The sequence below is a fragment of the Calidris pugnax genome, unplaced genomic scaffold (genome assembly GCF_001431845.1).
Source record: "Calidris pugnax isolate Ruff unplaced genomic scaffold, ASM143184v1 scaffold31, whole genome shotgun sequence".
In the NCBI taxonomy this organism is placed as follows: Eukaryota; Metazoa; Chordata; class Aves; order Charadriiformes; family Scolopacidae; genus Calidris; species Calidris pugnax.
In genome coordinates this window covers 4,499,793-4,520,908 of record NW_015090786.1, presented here as the reverse complement: position 1 = coordinate 4,520,908, position 21,116 = coordinate 4,499,793, and the positions used below count along the sequence as shown (strand labels likewise).

General features: G+C 42.7%; 1 long non-coding RNA gene across 1 annotated transcript in view; it reads right to left on the bottom strand.

Moving 5' to 3' along the window:
* Positions 1-13,818: 13,818 nt before the first annotated feature.
* The window catches only part of LOC106902727, a 367,986-nt gene continuing 360,688 nt past the window's right edge, over positions 13,819-21,116 (bottom strand). Inside the window, exons 8-11 of the long non-coding RNA XR_001414569.1 lie at positions 19,890-20,085; positions 17,103-17,152; positions 16,528-16,585; positions 13,819-15,531 (exon numbers count right to left, since the gene is read on the bottom strand). This is a non-coding gene — a long non-coding RNA (uncharacterized LOC106902727). The remainder of the gene's footprint in view (positions 15,532-16,527; positions 16,586-17,102; positions 17,153-19,889; positions 20,086-21,116) is intronic.

Here is a 21,116-nt window from a genome sequence, read left to right as displayed (position 1 = left end):
TCAGTGTAATTAATGCTGTGCAGTGCCTAGAAAATCCTGATTTCTTAATGTGATACAATGCATGCATGCTGAGACAATTTTTTTTTTAAACTACTGTATCATTTTGGAACATTAATGGGGAGGCACTACCATTAAACAGGAAAAAGAGCCACGCTCGCTTTCTCTTTATGAAACTTCCATGCAGCTCCCCAAAATATGATGCAAACTACAGGTTTGTTTTAAAGAGGTGGGGGAGACAGAGATTTAATTTTCCCTTGACACAGCATGATGCCTGAATAGCCAGGCAGCTATTCCTAAATTATGTGCATTTCATTCCTAGGAGCTGTGAGCATTTTGAATGGGCTGTTGTTAAATACAGTACACAAGCATAAATACTCAAGGGACCAGCTAGCTGAAATTTTGGCATGAGCAGAAATCTGATATCTATCATGGTAGTATCTGAGCACGTAATAATAATGCATATTGATTTGTCGGGAGTGCTAAGGGAGGGGTTTTGGTATTCTGGGATGAGAACTGTTAAACTTGGGAACATCTTGTGTGATTATAATAAGCTGTGGTATTTGTGTGCTGTGGTTTTTGGCAGGGACAAAAATGTTCACATGTGATCTTTAGACCTGTGAGACTGGCCCGGGTCTCATTTTTGGAACCAAACCCAAGAGACTGAATGCACGATAAAGATACTTGTATGTTACACATAAATGCAACATGGGGAATTTGCATCTGCACCTAGAAAATTAGGTAACAAAAAGGCAACCTGCCTGGCAAGAAGGGTTGGGACCAAAAAGCTCTTCAAGGTCAGGAGCTTTACTGCCATGACTTTAGCGAGCTTGGGTGTTTGTTTATCTTCTTTGTCAGGCAGCTAGGTGATTGGAATTGTGCAAAAGGAAGAGGAAAGAAAAAAAATACAAAACCAACCCCCCCTAACATTTTCAGGGCGTCAGTTTCTACCAGCATGTACCATAAAAGCTCTGTTTATAAACCTGTTGATAGCAAAGCAAATTCTTCAGGTCCTCTAAATAAATCTGTTCCTAAATATAATGCTTCAACTTCTATATTCTGATCTGACACCTGACAATTCAACCCTAAGAGTAATTGGTCCTGTCTTTGAACCTCTGCAAATACTGTATGAGGAGGGTGGACAATTTATTGATTTAGATTGATTCTCGTAAGAAGCATATGAGACAGATATGGTATCAGGTGTCACACACTGTATATATTACACGCCTCGAAATCATCCATAGGCGACGAGGCAGGGTTCAAGAGTACGTGGAGGTAACGTTCAGCGAGCACCCGCAAGCGGAGCCGTCCAGCTGCACGATACCTCTCTGAGTAATTAGCTAAGAGAGGGACACCAGCAAGGAACAGCTTAATTGGCCAAGTTGGACTTTCAGGGGTGTGATGAGATGGCTTTTCTGGTGGGAAGCCATCCCGAGCTACATGCTATCTCCACACGCAGGAACCCAAAGGGTTATTCTTTCGTGCAGGTTGCCCAGCCACTCCAGCTCTTCCTATTTTTGGTGCCAAGCCTCACAAAGGGGTTGGAGGAACAGACAGCTATTGAAATGAATGGCTGGATGTTTCCACACCTGTAACTGTATTTTTCAGCGCTGTGGTAATTTGAGAACGTTACAAGACAGGACAGTGGATTTGTGAGGAGTGAGAGCATCTGTGAACTGGCTGTTTAGTTTGTGACAAAAATTGTCATTGATATTAACAGCTCTGAGCCTCAGTAAAGGCCTAAAAAAACTAGGGACACAGCAGAACAAAAGACAGACAGAAGCTGGCACAGAGGGTCTCATCAGCAGGGCCGATGATTAAGACGTGAGATGGAGGGCTGTCCCATTTATGTACGAGTCTGGCCTGGGAGAGCGCCCTCCTCCCGCTCTCTCGCTTCCCTCATCTGTAATGAGGGAAAGAATAACTTTGCAGCGTGCTTTACACGGGCATTGCATGCTAACTTCATTACTGTTTGCAACAGCCTGTGTAATCCTCAGAGGAAAGGAATAATAACAAAGAAAAAAATGATAATTACCGAGCACATAGTTTTCATCTATAATCTTCATTTCAGGATTCGCTATTTCTGATGTCAATATTTTATAATGGAGGAATGAGATATGCTAAGTTTCTATTTGATGGAAGTAAATTCAGATTTAATATTGCCGAGGAGCTGAATTTTTAATACACTAGAGCAGCATGCAGATATTCCCCCTGTTTGCTGCTCCTCTCGCTGCTTTGTACCAGTTGGGCGATGCTCCCGTGACCAGGCAGAAAAACAGCAAGAAGCTGCTCTGAATTTTCAGTGGGGTGACAGTACTTTGTCATTTAGCTCTGTCACGATAATTGGGAGTGTCACACAATGAAACAACATGCCACGCCCCCAGTAAATGAAGAGTTTTCAAAGTGATGTACAGCTCTGTCAACTGCCAGAGCTTTTGTTTGTTCACAGTGAGGCAGCATTTCCAGAAGAAAAACCACACTGAAGAGGCACGCTTATAAAGTTTGTTGTAAATTGATTTCCTCTGTGTTTCTATAAAATTAGATGTATCGTATGAATAGTAGGAAAATATCCTCTTTTATCACACGCCTATGGCTTCCAACCTGCTGAGGACTTTCCACAAACTCTTTAGGAATTTACCTCTTTTCGTTAAATTGGGTTGGATCTCATTAATAAAAGAATGGTATAATGGAAAAGAGTTTCTAAAATTATACTGTAACCTAGAATTGCAGGATTCAGCTTTCTCTGCCTGAAGAAGAAAATTCTGAAGCATTAAACTTACTTTATCAAGCATTGCACCTGACATGCTCTCATAAATTTTACATACATTTTAACTTATTTTAATATTATGCAGGCATGGTTTAAAATATTCTCATGAAGTAACTAAAATGAAGCTGCTCAGCCATAAATTAGAGCTAAAAAAATACATGTTCCCCCCCACCCCACCAATATTTCTTTACTTAAAATCATGTGTTGTATGTAAGTTAAATTTTCCCTTGCTGAGATACTTTGTATGTCTTAATAGGACTACCACAGAACCAGTGAGCCGTATTTCGGTGGGGTTAAATGCACTCTCTTCACTTTTTTACAGGTATCTTGTCTAAAACCAGACACTAGTAACCCCTTGTGTGCTGTACGTCAGCTAGGCCCAGGACCCACAGCTAAACATGCAGCCATATGTATATATATATAATTATATTTTTTTTTTTTACAGGAGCAGCTCTGCTCGTCAGAGGGGCAGATGAAGGGGCAGGCAGAGGCTTTGTGGCGACGCCTCCTGCAGCAGAACGTGGTCGCAGCACCCCAAGGATGCCCCTTTGGCCAAAATCGTCATCCAGCAGGTACGACGTCATCGACAACTAATCACAAAGCTCCATTTGTGTCCCCATTTCTTAAGCAATTTCAAAGTCGCAGCTAAATTACACAAACAGTTGCCTATCTAGACATAACAGGACTGTTATGAAATACTGTCAGCTTGTTGCCATTTCGCCTGAACACACACTGTATGTGTCTGTCAGGCCATACTTGGGCAGCTCTGCAGCATGCAACGTGTCCCAGACACCGGAGTGATTATGTCTGAATACCCCTTATCTGATTTAAAAGCCGACAATGCTACACATCTGTGCTTGCGCGGCTCCGCCGTTACACTGCGACGCCAGTATTTATTTTGCTTCTGCAAGTTAGTTTTCCTTGAGAAGCAGCAGGGGCCTTCTTCAATGAACTGAAAAATGTGTATTGTATGAAGGTCTGTGGAGGGTTTGTACTGTAGTTCAATGGGCAAATGTGAACCCAGGGGATGACATTTCATTTAAACATTTGGTTTACATCTTTACATGCCAAAAATATTAATGTCTTGACTTTAGCAAATGGAATTCAGCACTTTTTTTTATTATTATTTTTTCTTAAATGAAGTAATTATAGCCAAAACATTCTGTGGGTATTTATTCTTCCTTCTCAAAGGTGGAGTTTCACACAGGAACATTTGGTTTGAGGGCTGAATTGTCAGTATCTGCTCACTTGACACTTTCCCGTTAGTTTGTATTGGAAACCACCAGTAGTTTCTTTTCTTGTGTTTATCGTATTGCTCTCAGACCTTTGATCAAGACATCTTGGATAATGGCAAAGTCTAGCTTAATGCCTATTTGCTGTTTTAAAAAAAAAAGTGAAGAATATGGTTTCTGTCGAAGGATCTATGAAGACAGTTAATGTAATTGAGAAGCAGAAGGGCATTTATGGAAGTGCATCTGAATGTCCTCTTCACATATAATTGCATCAGGAATTCTACATTAACATGCAAGTCCTGTCCAAAGGAAAAGGAAAAAAAAAAAAAAAGCTTATTTTTAGGTAGAAGCCCTCAGTGGGCAGTAAATTACCCATAATATCCCCCAAACTAGCAATTAGCCCTGTTTGCTGACTACCTGAATTGTTTCACAGTAGTTCAGCACAGTCTTACCAGTTATCACCATACTTATCATCAGAGATTCAGTGTATGATACCTGCAGCTTCACATACCGTATGCCTAAGGTCAGTCATAATAACAAATACATTTTATTTGCTTCTTTTGGCCCTCAGAGCTGTTTTCTCAGGCTTCAATATGTGAGGATAGCTGATGCTGCCATGCCGCTTAAATGACAAGAATTTGAAAACAGAAAAGCATTCAGAAGCGTTGGTATACTTTGGTATTAGTTAGTATGAGTGTTTGCATTTCTTCCCCTACTAGCAGATACTCCTGAGCATCTGCTCTGAGAGAGTGAGCTTTCTATCAATTTCTAGGGGTTTTCTTTTCAGAACTTTGGACACTGGGAGACATTTTTTTGACATGGGCCTGTAACCGAGTGTAAAACTGGAAAATACGGAAACAAAAAGCTATGGAAATTTTTTTCTTAATGCTGCTGAGCAGTTTTCATACCCCTAAATATGAATGCTTTGCCAAAAGAGTAACTTAGGTTTGAAAACAATAGCTATATTGCCTCCTTTAGTGATATAAACAATCACAGGCCTACATACATACATACACAAAAATTACACACATCCTAACAGCATCATTTTCACTGGACAGGCCATGGTTTTACAGAAGGAATACCAGGTGAAAATGGACAAATTAAGCATTTGAAATAGAATACAGAAATGTTTGGACTCTGAGCATTAAAGGTTTACTTTTAAGCCCTGTGCACACCTTTCTGAGTAATGCCTTAATTTACATGCTGTTTCTCAGGCAAAATCTAACCGAGTTAACATACACCCTGTTACCACCAGTCAAATTTCCTGACGCTGATCTGATGGACTAGGTTTGAGGCCATCAGGTAATGTGGAAGATGGAACAGGAATGGATGCTGAAGAGGAACATTTGAGGACTGCTTCTCATTTGCAGATACACTCTGAGAAGCAGAAAACGGGAACTTTGCCTTTGTCTGGCTCTAGCTGAAATGCTTCAGCTTCTTGTTTCATGATCAGGAACATCAGCTCTGTGAACAGACAAACTGTCTGCTCCATATATATAAGAGAGGCTCTCAAAAGAGCAAACCATCTGTTAAAGGGTAAGCTATCACTCTGATTTTTTTGCTCTAGTAGGGACAGATTAATGTAAAGCACTCAGCATGGCTACAGGTTGGTAGAAGGAAACAGCCCTGAGATGCCCTGCCATTTCTACCTGGTCATGCTGCTGGAAAACAAAGGCAAATGACACAGAGTAGACTGTAGGTGTGAGAATGATTTCCTTCTCAGTTAGGGTTTAACCAGGACACTGAGGCAAAACTCATACGACCAACTTTACTACCCCTGAGTATCACCCAAAATGCCCCCAAACTTCAACTATTTCAGCAGCAGATCCTTGGGTAGGGAATCCCCAGGCAATGAGCTTAGTGAGGCAGTGACCACAGGCAGCTGTGAGTCTGTGTTTGGCCATCTTCACAGGGCATTCAAGGGGAAAAAGGGAAGACCCGGTGCAGATAGTGCTAGCAGACTAGTTCTTCAAGGTAAGTCTTTTTTCCCAAAAAAAAAAAAAAAAAAAAGGCTTTGGGTTGTATGTTGTTTCCACCTAAACCAGGCCTCAACTAAGAAAAATACAAATAAGCTGATCATAAATTAACAGTCATCCCCGTTTTGAGCATGAACACGCATACCTGGCCAAGGCAGGCAAAAGCAGATTGATTAAACAACAAGGTTCACCTTGTTTTCTGAGTTGAAAGCTCATGCTGTTTCTTGGCAGAACAGGCATGTCAGGCCTGTAATAACCACTTGCTACCTTGCTTCAATCAGCGTTAAAACCAGCGCAATATTAACATCTTGGGGAAAATCCATCTGGAAACTGCTTTCTGGGGGAAAAAAATGAAAGAGAGGTAACTGAATACCACACCCAGTTTTTTATTTATTGCTTTCATAGTAACCTTAGGGAACTTCAGACTTCTCCCTCTCCTCACCTGAAAATTTAGTATTATTTCAAACATTTTCTGTTAAAATGCAGAGCTGAATACTCGTTTGAAAAAGAAGTGGTGGAGAGCAGCAGTTCTTCAGCTGAAGGTAAATGCCTTAGTCTGCAGTGGCAGAGGTCTGTGTTTGCTGTTGGCTTGTGCTCTGGGGGAGGCTCCTGTGCGCACAGCTCGCCGGGCAGCCTGACCTGGGACAAAGCCACCCAACAGAGGCATCACTCCCATAACAACTGAGTGGTCAGAGCATCCCCAAACTGTGATTCAGAGCAACCACACACACTTAGATGTGGGAAAGCTGTTGTGTTTACACCTTAGGGGTTTGAGGTTGGAACACAAGAGCTGAACTTTAAAAGGACTGTGTGAAAAAAATGGTTACTTTTTGCTGATATGGTAATACTAAAATTGACTTTCTCTTTTCCTCTTGATGCCCTGGTACAAATATAGACTTGAAATTATTTTGCGGTACCTCTTCTTTCTGTTGAATCAACTAACACGATAGCTTCGGGATTCAGAGGACACTTGTGCTTGGCATGAAAATTTTTATGTAAATCCTGTTGTGGGAAAGTTAATTCAAAGCTAACAGAGTACATGAGCCAAAGAAAGCCTTTCATTTATAGTTTGCTTTGTAGTTTGCTCTGATTCTATTTTTTTTTCTTTTTATTTTTAACTGAAGCACTGTACTCTAGCATTGATAAGTTTGAAGGCTATACTAAGGGTGTAGGGCACACATGCTCTAAAATCCATCTACTCTGTGTGAATGCTCCCCTGTACTGCCAGTTCAGCTTGGGAGCTCACTGGGAATGTTTTGGAAACTTTGAGCATCGCCAAAGTATTTTTGGAAAGCAAGCAAACGATTCAGGGTCTGGACACTGGCTTTTTAAATTAGCAAAATACTTACAGTTTACTCTGAAAAACACTTTGTCACAAAGAACTGGACTATGAAGAGGGCATTTGGCTCTGGATTTATTGTAGATGAAGCTTTAGAACCAGGCTAGGCTCTAGGTTCATGTTCAATGATGCTTAAATGTAATGCCCTGGCCTTCCTACGTCCTGGCGGGTAACTGTATGGGATCATGCTCTGCCAAAGTTCTGTCACCTTGGGCTTCATTAGCATGAGAAAACAGACCCCTTTTGGCTTTGTGTCCCACTGAAAAATAAACCACTGGGACTGGTTTGCCAGTCATCTCCTTGGGCCAGTTGTGTACAGCTGCCTCACACACTCAACTTTTAAGGGATTTGGACAGGATTTATTTAGGTTCAATTTTACTCAGGTAACTACTCCTAAAGGACCCAAGAGCATTGGCTGACTAAGTACTCAGCAGAATTAGTAAATATTTTATAATTAAGCCCTTAATTGAGAATTCTGTATTTTAAAAAATAATAATCCTGCAGCTTCCATATGAAATATTACCTGTGCATTTAAGGGGGCTAGGGGTTACATTTGCTTTCTCCAGCTAATCTAATGGCTATTTCAATAGACAGAGGTATAATAAATGCAATGCTCGATATGGTGAGTGAACCAGAATACTTGAAAATATTTACAGAAAAAAATTCTGAAAGAATAACACAGATAACTAGCAAGTGATTTTTCTTAAATGAAGACATTTTCATTTGTCACATTTATTCAATTAAAGAAAAGAAATAGTGCCACGTAGCCAGCACATGTGCGCAGCACCTCTGGTGTCTACAGCACAGATACTGTGTTTTACCTTTTAACTAGCTACAGAGGGAGGAAAAAATTACCCTTCTCCACAAATGATTTTGGGAATAATTATGCCTAATTATGGAAAAAAAATAAATCCATCTGTTCATGGACAATGTGAATGGAAAGGGACATGAAATTTGTGAAGGTACTAATTCATTATAAATCATTCCTATTTGGGGTTGCAACAGCCACTGAACACAAATATAATTATATTAAGGGCAGTCAGAGTCCACACTAGATAGAAAAGAGTAAGGCAGTAAAACTTTTGGAAAGACAGCTGGAGGGGGTGCAGGTCTGGCTGTGATCTATTCAGCACTGGTGAAAAGAGACTGTAAATATTTATTTACTTTTGGTACTCACTGGCTCCTTAAATCAAAGACTCAACACCATTTTGAAGTTGTGAGCGTGCCATGCTGTTCCTCTGCTCAAACTGCTGAAGCTGGAGGCCTGTCCCAAGCTTTCTGCGGGGCTGGCGAGCGCAGGGGAGGTGGGTCAGCCCCCGGCCGGCGAGAGGGGACAGAGGGACCACGGCCCGAGGAGGGGGCAGGAGCAGAAAACCCTCTGCTGGGCAGGGAGCGGGTGCAACGGCCACTGACATCGGTACAAGCCCGTTCTCTGAATGCCAAGGTTACGGGCAGGGTTTTAGAACAGCAGCATTTGATAAGGCTGAAAGTAACTTTAAATTTTTTCAAGCCACACAATGATTAATACATGTATTTTTAAAAATTCTGAACCGCACGTCAATGAAAATCCATGTTAACATGATTGAGTTCAGTGGAGTAACACTAGGAGAAAAATGGGTTCAGCCAAGATGAGAGGCTGAGTGCATTTAAAACTGAGGCTCGAAGAAGGATTTTTAGAATCACCCCAGTTTTATATACCCAAACAAGCCTACTCCTTTGGCTAGAATGAGGTGGTTTTCATCTCCTTTGGAATTCTGGGGTAAACTGTCCTTGTACAAAACTTGTTCAGGGTCAAGTTTTAGGCAATATTTTGTACTGCAATAACCACACCATGACAGACAACCTTTTCATCAGATAAGAAAAAAAAATCCTCTTCTTCAGGTCAGTACAAGGAAGGGCCATGACAGAGCTATAAATACAGAGCTCAGAGGTGCGAAATCTTGTCCATTAACTGCAGGCATTGGCCGTGTTTAAATTTTTTCCCCCAAACATTTCAGATATTTAGACGGAGAAGTAAATATATACATAGGGTAATCTTAGCAATGAAAACAGCGTTTCATTACTAAATGATTCACTCTGATAATTGCTGGGAAAATTTTTCAGGGAACTAGTTTAAAGGCATAGAACTGATTAGAGGGAATTGAACTGGGTAAATCAGTTACACGTGCAACCTTGGGTTTAGAGGCAGAAGCAGCTGAAAACGGAGGGAAAAGGCTCTCTGATCACATTTCCATTTGCCAGGTACAGGCAAAGAGACCCAGCAATGCTAAATAAAGATTCTTCAGATAACAATTTGAACATTTTAATCTGTGAAACAAAAAGGAAAACCCTGGTCACCAAGCAACTAAAGTTAGACATTTAAATTATGCAACTGATTTCCAGAGGTGTGCAAATACACTACAGTGCCCAATAAAGTCAGAGAGAGATGAAGAGTGCTCAGAGCACAGGAGGGGAAAAAAAAAAGAAAAAAAAAAAATCCCACATGATGGTCTCAGGTGTGTAAGGCTAAGTTTAATCACTTAAGTAGGGATATTTTTAAATCCTGTCTCCAAAGGTGCCATGGACAAGCTTTGCTGTAAGGGGGGTGGTGACGAGATCTCCATGCACATGATGGCTGGGTGAAAAAATTTTAAATGGCTGTCAGAAATTGCAGTCTGGATTTTTTTTTAAAAAATTTGAACCCATACTTTGAAATGCTAAAGATTTCCCATTGTCAAAGGTTACCATTGGCTAGAAAGATTTTTTTTGAGACTCTATCTTAAAAACAGTGTTTAAAACCAAAGCTTTTTACAGGATGGTGCTGGCAGTTTGTGTGAATTTAAGGGGCAAGTCTCTCGAGGCTGGGGTGGCGCTGGATTAGATGAAGTCATGCCCAGGCCAGTGCAGCCAGAAGGATGGTCCTGGTAAGTCAAGAAAGGAATGAATATGAAATGGGAGGGGAGATACTGGTGAGTCATTGCTAATCTTAAATCTGCTTTCTCACCTTGCCAGAAAAAAAAAAAGCAGAGTAGAAGCAGCACAAAATTTTATCCGAAGAAATATTAAAAAATAATCTTCTCCTAAATGACATGAACTAATTAAAATTAACATAGTGGTTCTTTTTTTTCAACACAAGAAACAAAATTACTTAGAGGCTTCTTTTCTGAGCGTCACTTTGGAACACGTTCTCACCTTGGGGCTTGTGTGGGTTCTCCACAGCTTTCACTCAGGGGTCCGTGGTGTCGGGGGCTGCTGCGGGGCCGGGGGCTGGAGGCATCAGCGACCCTCGGTGAGCTCAGGAGCAGTTTTGCAAACGGGCACATCGCTGCACAGTGGTCACTCCCTACGAACACCGTGCTACATCAGCTTCCAGGGTGGCCAGTTACAATGAAAAAATGGCACTACCACAATTTTAAGATGACAGTGCTATGGCAAACCAGTCGTCACATGCTTGAGTTACTAGCACAAGCAGTAGATTTAGAGTATTATGAAAATATATGCATTCTGAAGTGCTGTGAATTATACCAAATAATTCTGAATATCTCTTTTGCTATACTAATGAATCAAAGCAGAGCTTACTACATTATCTGCAATCACCATGGAGAAAATGGATTTCAGTGTACATAGTTTCTGTATAAATAGTGCATCCCCAGCACATTCTTTAATTAAGTAGTGTCTGATTGCATAATAATAACAATAATAAAGAGAGAGATGTCCAGGTTGCACACAGGCCAATTACAGTATCAAGTGCATGAGGGTAAAGCACTCCTGACTGGGGAGAATTCAGCAGGGAGGTGCTGGGCTTACCAGTGTGCTCACCTCCGTGCCTTTGCCTCCCACCAGTGAACCATGGACTCTGGAGACATTTTTCCCTGAATCCTGGCATGGAAATGGCTCGTGGGGGACGGCACAGTCTCCACCATTTCACAGGCTCCTGGCAGAAACCAAGGAAGTCGTGACTGCGGCACAGAGGCCCAACTTAACGGTCTGGGTGAAGCTTCAGCACTGGAGTGATTTGCATCGTGCCTCGCAGAGCTGCCAGGTAGGATTGTCAGTGGCTGGAGGGGCCAGACCCCACCTCCACCACGGGCCATAGGTATCGCTGAGAAGTCAGGGAAAGCAGTAAGCTGGAGGAATGTACTTTATGGGGTGGCTGGATCATATGTTTATGGCCTGAAATAGGAGATCCCAACCCGAACCACTTTGTTGGTTTCTAATGGTGAGAGGCAGAATATGAAGATCATATAATTCATGCTGGGGAGTGGATATGAAAAGAGAATGTGGGCAGAACCTGGGACAACCCACAGACTCAATAGCAGTCTCGCCACTAATTATGGCTAATGGCCTAATACCAGTAATAAACACCTTCAAATTCAATACATTCCACGTTCAGTCTGTAGAAACTCCCTTTACAGAGATGGCCCAGAAGAACAAAATGGTTTGAAAACTAGGATGCTAGAGTTATGCGTTGCTAACAACATTGGCATAAAAGCAGTAGAGGAGCGGGTGCTCTGGATCCCCGGAGACAAGAATTTACCACCCAGAAGGAACTTCTGGCAGTTGAATAAATTAATAAAATACGTTTTGTACCCTCTGCACAGGAGAAGTGGGTGGTCAAGACAGTACCGGTACGGCTGGAAGGACTCTTGCACTTCAGCACCGCGGCGGCAGAGCTGGCCAGGTGGCTGGAAACACAACACCTGTGCTGTGATTTCCTGGGCACATCCCAGCCTAGACACACGCATACTAATGCACTGCTCAGATGGCCTTTTCCAGAGGATAATTGCATGCACTGCCCTGAGAGCTGGGAATGGGCCACTTCAGGGAATGAGCCTGCTCCTCAAGATACAGCCACTTATTCTCTCCTCAGCACTGCAGAAGGGCAAATGTCCCTGGTTCAGGCCTTGGAAATAATGAGGTAAAATGGACTCGGCACCATTAAAACCTCCCCAAAGACAGGACTAGATATTAGAATATCTGATTGGGAAAAAAACGACGGGCAAACACAGCCTGCCTGGACAGGACCCCTCCTCTCAAAGAGCCATGGTAAAAGCTCCCCGGTCACAGAAGGGGAGCTGGGAATTAAACATGAAGTAGTCTGCAGAGATGCCAGGAAAAAAACCAAATAAACCAAAACGCAACTGTAGACACTGACCACAATGAAAAAGAAGGTTCTGCAGGATGTTTGCGATGCTGTAGTCATAGCCCAGGGTTTTCCTTGTTCTCCCAACAAAACCAGGTGAACGGTAGAAGGACAACTTGTTATCCCCATTAAAAAGGGGAAAGGAACTGGCAGACATATGCTTGGTGAGCATGGACTGTCCTAAGATCAAACCCAATCTGCTTTCAGCTGAAAGAAGTTCACTTTTATTATATATTAACTTGCTGTGCTAGTGGGGGTCATAACTATCAGCCTCGTGGCTTGACCATGTGCCACAGAGATAGCCAGGTTCAGGGCAGTTTTCTCCCCAAATACTTTCTGAATTCATCTCTTTCAAATAGGATTTATGTATATTTAAGCATCTAACAAAACACACGGTTCAAAACATCAGGGTTGATTCCTCATGACAATGTTGAGGCCTCATTCGTGTGGTTGGAATGGAGCACGTGCTGGAGGCCTCTGCTGAGGGAAGGCCTTTGCATTGCCGGGTTTCCAGAAGCGCTGAGCTCCCGGGCGCTGCTGGGTAAACAGACAGCACTTTGTTTTGGAAGCTCAAATATAGACTGGGGCCCAAATTTAGATAATCAAAATTATATCCTCTCTACAAAGACCTTGCAAAACGCAAGTTATCACCGTGACACCAATAGTTGCCTTTTATATTTTACCCTAACTTTACTGAATCTAGACTAAAAAGTTTCTCAGTACCTTTGCCACTAATTAGAGAAAAAAATGTCATGACCCTATTATAAGGAAAATTACAGGGGATGTAGCTCCCATGCCCTGGATACACTTACATTTAACTTGGTTCGCTTCCAAAGGCCATGATCCAACAAGATATTCAAACACCTGTATAACTTAAAAACACTGAAGCAGGGAAAAATAAATTCTGTTAAAACGTCGCTTTATTTCTTGTAAATCTGATTTTGTGAGATTCTTGAATGCAATGCATCACTGAAAAATATTTCCTTCCTTATGCAGAATATTTTAATATTAAGCCAGATATTTTTATATTTCCACAAATTAAATGCACCATGGATGAAGGTTTGACAGAAGCTTTAATTTGCACATAAAAAGGTAGAACGATTTCAGTTTTGACAGCGTAAGCTTTTGATTTGTTAATAAAGGCAACTCTTTCTCAATTGTGAACATATTCCCCAAATAAGACAATACAGTTTGTAACAAAAAAACACCTTCCTGGCATGGAGAATAAACTTTTGATCCAAAGTTATTAAAGAAATTCGGGTTCTATAAAAATAAAAGAACGAAACTTTTACATTCAAGCTTTAGTAGTAACAGAACAAGAATCAGAGGAAGATAGGTGTTCCTGCCACATTCTCTATACCTATTGTTACCAATGTAACCTACCTTTAATACATTTGGATGAAGTTCATTTCCAGAAGGTACCTGCAAGAAGTTGAAGTCATTTTGGGGGTTGAGGATGAGAAAGCTGTGTTTCTGGGAATGGTTTCGGCTAAAATTAACAGAGATTTTCCTTTTGATGTTCTAATCAAACTGCAATCTAAGAAAACTAAGATTTCAGACTCTCGTGATGAAATGCAAACGCTACAAAGTTTGTAAACCAAGATAGACCCACGGGAACCAGAGGCCAAGCTTTCAGATTAACCTCTTTTGTGCTCATGTTCTCCTTTTCCCCTAAAAGACCACAGAGGAGGAAAGAGTGTGGAGCAGCTTCAGCAGAGCCAGCTTAAGCATGGAAAAAAAAATAAATTTGGATTTCTGATCTCAGATCAAAGAAATTATTCCAAAAGCTGTGGCATGGAAGGAAAGCTGCAAGTACCCAGGATCCGTTTCAGTATATAAAAGGGTAAAGAAGCACCCGCCAAGTTCTCAGCTCTTACAGTCTCAGTAAGTACTTCACACCCTGGCATCAAAAGTTGAACTAAAGCTTCTCAACGAGCTGAGCAACGCGTCCAAGCAGTGTGAGGTACAGAACAGCCAGTGCTGTCATTACGAGCCCACCCCTTTACCTCCGAGGGCAGACGCCAATGCAGGTGCCAGCCGGAGGGGCTGCCGGGGGTGCCCGGGCCCAGCTCTGAGCAAACGGCGCCCCAACGCCTGGTGCAGGAGGCACCTCCTCTCCTCTGCTCCACTAGACAACGCCTCCTGCACACCTGCAGCCCTGGCACGGAGCTGCTGACTGTCTGTGTCACCCAAGAGAGCGGTTACTTACCGATGATTGGCAGCAGCATATCCTGCTATAATGCTAACTAAGCCCGTGACACAGCCTGCTATCAATATTTTACTCTATCGCACGTGGCATTTTGCAGTGACACTAGATGCCGTGCTCTGAGGCTTACTGGTTCTCAGTCCTTCCATTTAATAACAAAGTCTCTTGATTTTTTCAAACTTCTAAGCTTTTGCTGAGGAAGTCAAGCAGTTCATTACTGAAAGATGTTTTTGTTTTCCAAACAGTATCCCCTCATGCTTTTCTTTGCTTGCATCTCACCACAGTTGCCTCCTAATCCAGTGTTGGTGAAACAAGGCTGAAGGTATTTTGATCATGTTTTCACACTTCTGATGTACAGTTGCCTTGTCTCCTTCCACTTTCCTTCTGACTACACTCTGCTTCACAAATGCAGCCATCTGGCACAACATCTCATTTTTTTGTATCGACACCTGAGTAATCAGAGCCCTTTTTTCTTTTTTTTTTTTAAATAAAGCAACTGTTTCCAGCTGCGATGCATAGCCTTATAATAGGCAAGCCACATCCCATTAAAGAAAAGCAGGAGAAGGGAGAGGTCACTGGTATTAATGTTAGAAAACATTTAGGGTGAGATGAGAAAAAAGAAAAAGCATCCAGCATTTTCATTGAGATTATTACAAGTCATTTCCAGCGCTTTATTTTTCTTCTTTCTACTTACAGCCTCAGGAACAGTTATTTTAAAACTTAACCTTCTTGAAGTTTGCGCAGTGAAGACGCCAGGCTGAGTCGCCCCGGCAGAAGGACCAATGGGGCACCAGGGACAGCACATGGGACACAGGAGCATCACACGCCGGGACAAACCCAGCTCGGTGTGGTAGGAGCAGCATTTAAAAAGCACTTATTTCATCTCTGGATCCTATTGTTGACAATGAAAATAATTTGTGTCACGGACAGTTTAGTGGTGTGGCCACCTCTGGGAGTGGGAATGAACTGATATTTTAATTCTCTCTCTGTACAACAATCAGCTGCAATTCCACTAACTCCAGTGGGTTCATGCTGGGAAGGGATTTCCCCTTCACAGGGTTCATTGCATTGGTCGCGTCTGAACACAGTTCTTTAAGATCACAATTCACAATACTATAATGTCAAACATCAATCAAGCCCTGCCTTTTTTCTTTTTTTTTTTTTTTTTTTGAAAATGAAGTCTTTCCATATATTGTGTGTATGAAATACATTATAAAAACACTGATGGCAAAGTTGTGGCTCCAAAAATTCAGAGTCGTCTTACCTCACACTGCTGTATGGCCAAAATTGCATCCCAAGAGCTTTTTTCCTGGCCTTGTCTCAAAGGACATCTTTCAGCCTTACTCTCTCTTGCTAACACTCACCTTTCCCATGCTAGAAATAAATTTGACAGCGCTAAGTTGATCTCCACCTGGCTGCCATCTCCTCCACACATTTGATCCTACCCCTGAACTCTATCCCTCTTGAAATAAAAGATGGCCACCACCCCGCAGACCAAGTGACCTGGAAATACTGCACAGAGATATATGAGCAATGGAGCAACCGTGCCAAAGGAAACTCACAAATCACACACTCCGGGCAATGGGACAACTGGCAGAAAGACAAAATAAAACGACTGCCTCTCTACCTTTCACAGCCTCCCTCAGCCGACACCACTACAGTCTGTTGCTGAAGCATATCTGCAGCAGCTAAACCTGCTCTTTCCCTAACGAACCTCTCGCTGCAGTCCTTCAAAGCAGGAGGGATTGGGGCAGCCAAGGTTGAGATGGTGCTGCGAGCCAGGAGAACCATTCCCTACCAGCTCAACAAATACTCAAGGACAGAGGGGCAGAAGCCGACATGGGGAATAAGGGACAGAATCAAAGCGGCCACCCTGCGTGCACCCTACCTGGCCAGTCCCTTCCGGCAGTGTGGCATGTTCAGAGAGGAGGCAATCACTGCAGCACCTGAAATAAAGACACAAATCCTCAGGCACAACAGCTGATGCCCCATCATTCAAATTGTCACAAACCACAGATGTCAACAGTATGATTTTTGCTGTCAATATCAATTTGGAAAGTGCCATTGATAATGTGCCAGTACAGATCAATAACATTTGATTCTACAGACAGAACCTGCATTGAAATCCCTGCTTTTTCCTCCATTTGTTTTAAGCAGACTTTTCCAATAGACTCTATCTCTAGGTGGGGGCCAGGCGAGCACACCGGGCATCTGTGCCACCTCGGCTCAGTGTCTCTTTGCTTTGGTGGGTTAGCAAAGAAGATCTTGTGATGCTACGAGCCTCACTATGTGCGAGGTCAGCAGGGGCCACAGCCAAGTTTTTGGGTGGATTTGCATCTCACAGAGATGCCAAAGGGGAGGGAAGAAGTTTGACCTAAGAAGCTCAGTCTAGACCCCATCAGGATCTAAATGCAGACTCAGAATCAAGCTAGGACAATCTGGACTTGGTTTTGTGAGAAATACCCGTCTTTCAAGATGCAGCCACCTGGAAGATTTCCTTCTTCACTTTCAACCTGAAAAGAGAGGTGGAGCAGTTCATGGCGGGAGAGAAAGGCCATGAAAATTACAAGCTGTGTAAAAAGTTTCTTTGCAAATAACAGTTTAACACCACTAAGAAGTTAGGTTAAAATGGTTTCAAAGTCTAAAATTAGTTACATTTTAAACTAACAGCATATGCTTCTATTGTCTCTGATCTAAAATATAATCCCAGGAGGCTGTGAAAAGCATGCAAATTACGGAAAGCTAATTTGCTCCAACAGCGACACCTCCCATGTAGTTGGGAGGTCTATTAGACCTAGTGTACTCTCCATTATTTGCATATTAATAGCACCTGCTGAAATACTTTGGGATTTACTTCTCCTGCCAGCAGAGGGACAAAACAAACAAAAAAATTATATAAAATTCCTTTCATACAGATTTGATGAATAATAAACTCTTTAGACAGTTCTAAGAATGCCTAATTAGCGGGAGGCAATGGGGCAGGATTGCGGACAGATGCCATCTATGATTTTCAGAGAAACTGGACTGCAAGTTCACTTTGGAAAAAAATAAAAATAAATCCCAAACCAAAAAACCAAACAACAAAAAAGCCCTCTCTGGAAAGTGCTGGGTAATTTGAAATCACTCACTTGGCTCAAGTCTGAAGAATGGAAAAGTTTAACTAAAGAAATCCAGACACTGCAGCAAGAAAAAGAAAAGAAAAACACAACAAAAAAACCCCTATACATCCACAACCACCAAAAGCAGAACCCCCCAAAGTGGACCTTGATTAAAAATCTACAAAACCCCAGGCTTTGATATTAGCCAGGCCTGCGAGGCCTAGTCCCCTGCACATAAAACAAAAAATAAATTAAAACCAGCTACAGCCTGAGATTTACTTAACAAGCCAACTTCCAATCTCTGCTTATGACCACTGCTTCCCCTTCTGGCCCCCTAACTATAAAAAAAGCCCCTTGTATATTCCTATAGCTCATCTTCTTCAGGGTAAGGGTGAAAGCAGCTTCCTTTCCACGGTAGCAAATGGAAAAAGCTCACTTTTCAGTGCGAAGCTGAGCCAGAACCCTCAGTCTGGATGGGTAACACGTGCCTCTCCCTGCAGCCTGGATTGGGGAAGCTGACCAGGGAGGCCGGGGCATTCCCCAGTACCTCTTTTTCCAAACAGGCAATTGGTATTCCTAAAGAAGCCCCAGCCATGTACTCATATTCTCTTCAAGAGTTACAAGGGGCCCATATTTCTCCCCGCTTTTTAAACCCACCGCTTTAATTCTGATTATGCACCCTTTTTTAAATAGGCACTGAAAGGCCCACTAGAGTTATTTACTGCTGGTGTGCTGAATTTCTGTAGCATTTTAACTACCTTCACATTCCCAACTGAAGAAGGCAATTGACTTTAAGTTAAAATGACTAAATTGTTCTCCACATATTAAAAAAAAAGTAGTGAAAGAGCGTTTCATGTAGGACAATGAAGCGCAGCAAAGTGATGTTTTGAGCAGCCCTGCCAGTGCTCTGCTGGGAGGGGGAATCGAGTCTGTCCTGAGCAAGGGCAGCCTCCAGCCCCGTCCCAGGGAGCCCACCTGGCCACCCTCCTGACCTGTTCTCCTCGTGGTGTGTCACTCCCGTGTGAGAGGGGTGGAGAGAAGAAGGGACTGTTGGTGGGCAATGTATTACTACTGGCCTCTTCCTTCTCCACTACAGACACTCAATACTTCTCCCCGCTCTGCACCAGCCAAAGGAGACCTATGAAAAACTTGCTCAGTGTCAATTACAATTGCTGAAGGAGGCAATCAAACATTACAGCAATGGGGACCCCTGAAATGCTACAGACAGGCAACTCCCACCATGGCTGTCAACAAATGCTAATTCTCATTAATGTGCATCTAACTCTTAAATGCTGCAACAGTGGTAGCTATTAGTATTAGCTGGTAGCTAATTAGTAATAAGTAGCAGAACTAGTTAAAGTTGCAGGATGGCAAGCAGATGCAGATTGGAGGACTCAGCTCTGAGCTTATGATCACTGTTGGTGATAATTTTCAGCATATTTTTGCATATTCAAGGACCTCTAAATAGCTGGCAGGGAAAGGGGTTACCAGAATGGTTCCTGGGAGGCTTCTCTGGTTCAGGGCATGGAGAAGCAAAGCTATCTCTTTGTGTTTAAGACATAGCTCAAAACTGTTAAGGTCTGAGCATTGCTACCATTCAGATTGATTCAGTGCCCTAAAAAATGGGTTTGCGTCCCATTTCTAGAAGAGGGAAGGATCCACCTCCTCTAACTTTTCTGTGTCTGGCAATGAGTTACCTGCTGTGTGCTGATGGCAGGGGCTGCGCCTCAGGGATGGCGAGAGCAGGCATGGTGCCTTGGTCAGGGAAATGTCTCCACCAACATGGAAAAAGCCCTGCCCCAGCAAGCAGGACTTGGTAACCCGAAGTGTCTGCCTCAGCACAGCCTCTGCTGCTGGCAGGCTGAGTTTCAGAGAGGTGAAGGCAGGAAGAAGCGTTCAGAGGGACCTGTCCCCTTAGAGTCAGGAGATCACCCTGCTCTGGGGCACAGCACGGCAGGGGGACGGGGGCTGGAAACTCCCCGGCCTGCCCCGTAGCTCTGCCCCAGCCCTTCTGTAAAGGGTTTGTTCTTCCAAACATGAAGAGCCGTGTATTTGTAATGACAGCAATAAAAATGATCATAAAAAAACCCACCCCGAAAAAGCAAACCCCAGCCATTACCTATTATAACAAATTGAATTGGATGTTCCTTACCTGAAATTTCATGAGCAATTAGCAACCAGAATTATCCACAAATGCATGTGTGCCCTATTATCCTTGTAGTGATTTCAGCAGCCACGCCATCAGCAGCTCACAGTCTGCTACAGGCAGCTCCAGCAGCCTCCAAACCACAGCCTTCTCTTCTTTCTTTTTTTTAACAAGAAGTTCATGGCAGCCAGTGTTTTACCACCTGCACAGTGAAGGAGAAAAAAAACAAGGGGGAGAGGATCAATATGTACAGTATGTTTATATTCAGCAAGAGCATGTTGCAGAGTGGGGAGCTGTGATGTGTGTTTGCGTTGTCCGTGAAAGGATCTGTGGTGGCACTGCAGCTGGAAAAATAATGGAAGATCAGGGGACTGTCTTCAGTGACAAAGTTTCATCTGGTAAGTTACAATTATATTGTAGGAAATGGTAACTTAGGCCGCAACTGATTTGTGAATCCCAGGAAATGCAGATCACTGATTCTTCAACAGGGCTGCAGAACCTTATCTATAAAAATTTGGGCCTCAGCAGGAGGTTGTGTGTAAGTGTGATTTGCATTTGAATTCTTAGTCCACCACAACCTTTAAATCTTCCTGCAGCACTATCACAATGGAAATTTTTGTTCTCAGTGTGCTCAAAACACATATTAAAAAATAAAAAATCCTGGTACAATGGAAGTCAGTTGTTAATGGGAAAGAACGTGGCATTTAAGCTCAAATTGTTTCACAAAACACCATTACATCAGTGTCTTTCATCATTTTATGGGGGATCGAGTCCCCTGACACCATCTTCAGGGACTGCATGTGGTGCTTGTCACTATCATTCCACTTGCACAAACACCGCAGCTCTTTCAATTTTTATCTGCCCAGAAGTTGGAATATGTTACATTATTTAGGTTTTGTAAGAAGCTTTTCTGTATGAAGAATTCACAACAAATAAAAGCCATTTCCCTGAAAAAAAAAAAAAAAGAGCCGGTAAGTGACAGTTAAGGGAATTTTGGGCGGGCCCAAAATGACAGGAGATGGCAGCAGCTCTGCTGTCCTTCCTGCTGAGGGATGGCACAGGTCCCACCAATCCTACATAGAGCAGCCACCAGCACCGGCAACGATGGCGTGATGCTCACATATTTCCCCAAAAAACTTCATGAGTCAGACTATGAATCCCGTATTCATGCTGGAGAGGAGTTACTCATGTAACAGGAGGGCTCCCCAGTGCTGCCACTGGATCAGGGAGACA